Below are 4,718 nucleotides of genomic sequence, written 5' to 3'. Positions count from 1 at the left end.
TGACTTATCTGACTGCTTTGTTTGGCTTAATGTGCCTTGTGTTTAAAAGCAGACCCGTTCATTGCCCTTATACCTTATAATCTGAAAAATACAGTGCACACTGAATACGTCTACAGTAAATTATTGGACAGAACTGAATGACAGTGGTAGTGGAACTGTTATGAGGACAGTTTTGCATTCTATTAACAGAATAAAAACAAACAGTCTATAAACTCACAGTAAGATGTGCTTCTACAGTAACTTACTGTAAAGATTATCTGGTGCAAATAAACCCACACACTAAGGTTTAGAGCAGACAGTTTCAGGCCTCCTGCTTTAAAAACTTTACATGCACTAAACTGAAATTTATTGATTCACTGGCCAAAAAGAACACAAACTCTTCTCACATTTGCCTAAAAACATCTTGATGATCACCAAGACCTGTGCTGACTAAGTGCACTAAACTGAGCATCAAGCCATCAGGTCCTGAGCTTAAGTTTAAAGACACTTAGGATCCACAAGAATCAAGAAATTGATTGAAAACACACAAGCAAGTCCAACTCTGAATGAAACAAAACTCTTCATGTAGACTAATCAGAGTCTGGACTTTAATAAAATTGAGATTCTAAAAATCTATATAGGACCTTAATTAAGACAATTCTGAAAGTAGAGTGGACCAAAATCCCCCCCAGTGATGTAAATAACTCATTGCTAGTTACTGTAAATGCTTGAGGGTGTTCGTTGCTCTCAGGGCTTGCACAGCTGTGTATTAGAGAACAATTGGTTTTTACATTAGACCAGGTTGTTCTGGTTTGCTTTTCTCCGCTCCATACATGAAATCATCCCTTTAAAACGTTTTTGTATTTATCCAGGTTATCCTTGTTAGATGATCTGAAACGTGACAAAAAAGCATGAAAAAAAATTGGAAGGAAGAAAGACTTTTCCCAGGACTGTACCTCAGAGAAACCTTTACTTACCAGACTTGAGAGAGTCAGATCAGTAGTCTAGGGAAAGGAAACAATACATCAGATCACGGTTTAATGATTAAGACTGTTCACACACAATTAAATTTACAGGGACTTAAAATAACAAGTAAAATTCTCAATTTCTTCAAGCCTTTATGAACTTACTGTACTCTAAAGAGGAGAATTTTTTTGTTTGTTTGTTTGCTACTTAAAACCACAAACATAAGGAGAAATTGAACAACTGTACAAATACATCTCTGACATTTAGCTATGTTTGGACTTGATAAGCCATTAAAAACAGACATACATGGGAAATGTTCAGGGACAGTCGGATTCCCTGTATAGGGGCTTTGCTGCTACAGATTATAAATCCTGACTATGTGTTTTTGTCGATGAGCAAGATATCACAAATAGCCAAAGTACTGTACGTAAAACATTCCCATCAATGTTCACTTACCAGAAATGGCAAAATCAAAGATCTATGTCACTCTGTGTAACAAAAGATAAAAAACAAAAATGCAGAATGAGACAACTCAAATCATCATCAGAGTCAATACTGCATCACTCTCTGTAGTCAAAAAGACTCAGTTAACTTCTTTGTTGACCACAGCTGGAATACAAACAAGTCCTCCCCTTTTTTTTTTTTTTTTACACTTTATTAAAGATTACCCTCTTCATTAAGGTAATGTGTGGTTTTCATTTGCAATAAGCCACAGAAGTTTCTCAGTCATGTAAAGCTCTACAATGTAGGTTCTATTACATAAAACAGTAGATATCATGGCTATGTCACAATTTCAAAGCATGGAACAATCACAAATGAAAGCTTGGAAGTAATATTTGTAGGAATTAACATTCAAGGTGGCCTGCATTCTAATTATATTAACACAATAAAACAAACAGATTCTATAAAATTAAGACAAGATGTGGTGCTACAATAACTTACTGCAAATATTATATGGTCTAACTAAACCCACACACTGAGTTCAGTTTGAGCAGACAGTTTCAGGCCACCTGCTTTAAACAGTTTACATCCACTCAACTCAAATTGGTAAATTCCCAAAATTCTAAAATCCCCGTTTCTGTTTGTATTTACCTGAGACAGCAGTATATCATAATATCCAGGGAGGCGCTAACATAAAAGTGAACAATTTACTCAGTATGACTTTTTACAAAATGAGAAATTTGGAGATGGTGCTAAAACCAAAGTCTGTAAAATTCCTACACAGCAGCTTCTACATATTTCAGTCACAGCTGGGGCTTGTTTCATACACAGCTATGAGCACTCCACTAAATTTATGATAAACCCCATCATAGCTGATCTTAAGGCCTCATTAGCTAAATGTAGTATGATAATTTCTTTCTAGATCACTTAATGATAAAAAACAGAAATGAGTGCAGTGTTTGTACTGTTGTATGTAAGGTCTTTGCTGGAGATTCTTCTATTTCTTAAAAGAAACATGACTTTCAGACAGTTCTTCTTTTGTAAATGTGAGCAGGATTATGTAAAAGAGTACATTCTTGTTAAAAAAAATATCTGGCCCCTTACAAAGGCCCTATTTGTATGTTTTCATCACACTAATATTTTTCAAATTATCAACACAAATTTTTACATAAAATAATACAAAAAGCAGTTTTCAGACAGTTAAGTAATCTATTAAGGAAAAGAGGCTTGCAAAATCCACAAGGCCTTAGGCGACAAATTAATTGTCCCTAAACTACTAATTATGAGCCGCTCTAACGTGAATCAAACTCAGAGAGATCTGGAAAGGTTTATAAAGACATTTCTAAGGATTTGAGGACTCCAGTAAACACGAGCGCTCACAGAAGTTGTGGACAAAAAGGCAAAAACAATGACTGGCCAAAAAGAACACTAATCCTTTCTCACATTTTCCTAAAAATATCTTGATGGTCACAAAGAGCTGTGGTGACTCATTGCACTAAACTGAGCCTCCTGTAGTGGGAGAAATATTTCCAAAAAACACAAGCATTAATGTCAAACACTGTGCTGTTACGGTGATGGTCCAGAGTTCCTTTACTACTTCAGAACTGGCATTAACCCATCAGGTCCTGAGCTTAACTTTAATGAAGTTTGGGATTCACAGCAGGAAATTGATCCAAAGCACACAAGCAAGTCCCACTCTGAATGCAACAAAACTCTTGGTGTAGACTAATCAGAGTCTGGACTTGAATGAAATTGAGATACTTGACACTCTATATTAGGTCTGAACTAAGACAATTCTGAAAGTAGAGTGGACCAAAATACCCTCCAGTAATGTCAACCAGTCATTACTAGTTACTGTTAATGCGTGATGGTGGTTGTTGCTATCAGGGCTTCCACGCCTGTGTATTAGAGAGCAACATGTTTTCACATTAGACGAGATAGTTCTGGTTTGCTTTTCTCTGCTTCATAAATGAAATCATCCCTGTAAAACTGCTTTTTTGCATAGATCAAGGTTGCCTTTGTTAGATGATTTGAAAAATGTAAATGTGACAAAAAAGCATAAGCAAATAAAATCTACAAGAAAGAAAGACTTTTCACTATATTAAACCTCAGACAAAACCTTTACTTACCAGACTTGAGAGAGTCAGATCAGAAGTCTAGAGAAAGGAAACAACATGTGAGATCACTGTATAATGATCTCAGATGGCTATAGCATGTGTAATAAAAGTGTTCATTATTACAGAAATTCAAAGAATATGCACCAATATTTGTTGCCACAAATGCAGGACATATCTAATATTGCATTCACAAAGCTTTGTGGCTTCAACGCTGTCTATCACAAGTCAGATCTAATAAAATGTGAAAAACCACAATTTGAATGTAATTTCAGATTAAAAGGTTGTACAGAGTAATTATTTAAATCAGAAGCAACAGAAAACCTTGACATGTTTTGGTTAGTCTGGTCTGAATATATACATCCTGAAATACATGTAAATATTGACATGTTAAAGTAACAACAAAGGCGCACCATTTTTGTAATTAAAATGAAAATTTCTTAAAATATTACACTAAAAAGTCCTTCCATTGTACCCTTTGGGAGGAATATTTATGTATTTTGCAATAAGTCCCTTTTTGGAAACAGGAACTCACCTAAAAAACTTTCATATTTTTGTTTGCTACTCAAATACACAAACATAAGGAGATTATGGAAAACTGTATGAAGACATCTCTGACATTTAGCTATGTTTGAATTTGATAAGCCATCAAAAATTCAAATCAAACATAAATGTGCTATTAAACTTCAGGGACATGTTCAGGTAAAGTCAGAGGTCCTGTGTGGGGGCTTTGCTGCTTATAAAACCTGACTATGTGTTTTTGCCCATGAGCAAATTGCAAGGTGTCACAAAAAGCCAAATTATTGTATGTAAATTGGCAAACATGCCACACACTGCCAGTTTCATATTCCTTCAGTTACAATCAGTTCACTTACCAGCAAAGGCAAAACCAAGTTTCTATTTCACTCTGTGTAACAAAAGACAAAAAAACAAAACAAACAAACAATAAAAAAAAATTAGAAAACTTGAATCAGAATTTTAAGAAAGATTCAGTTAACTTCTTTGTTTACCATACCTGGAATAAAAACAACAACTCTACTCTGTTTTGTTTTTTCTACATCTTATTAAAGATTGCAACAACACTCGTAAATGAAAGATTCTTTGTTATATTTGTAGGCTTTAATATTTGAGGTGGTCTGCATTGAAATCCTACTTCCTAAAATATTATCAACTGCACACAGTATCATATGATATGCTGTTTTTTTAAATAAATAAATA

General features: G+C 34.6%; 1 long non-coding RNA gene across 1 annotated transcript; it reads right to left on the bottom strand.

Annotated features, from left to right (window-relative positions):
• Positions 1-708: 708 nt before the first annotated feature.
• Positions 709-4,408, bottom strand: LOC134646235 (uncharacterized). Its single transcript, XR_010096631.1, has 4 exons — positions 4,376-4,408; positions 3,516-3,542; positions 1,402-1,433; positions 709-983 (listed from the first exon to the last, which is right to left on the bottom strand). It is a non-coding gene; the product is annotated as an uncharacterized LOC134646235 (long non-coding RNA).
• Positions 4,409-4,718: the final 310 nt, after the last annotated feature.

The sequence above is a fragment of the Pelmatolapia mariae genome, linkage group LG16_19 (assembly GCF_036321145.2).
Source record: "Pelmatolapia mariae isolate MD_Pm_ZW linkage group LG16_19, Pm_UMD_F_2, whole genome shotgun sequence".
Taxonomy (NCBI): Eukaryota; Metazoa; Chordata; class Actinopteri; order Cichliformes; family Cichlidae; genus Pelmatolapia; species Pelmatolapia mariae.
Note: the sequence above shows the minus strand (reverse complement) of the source record. Positions and strands in the feature narration are given on the sequence as shown.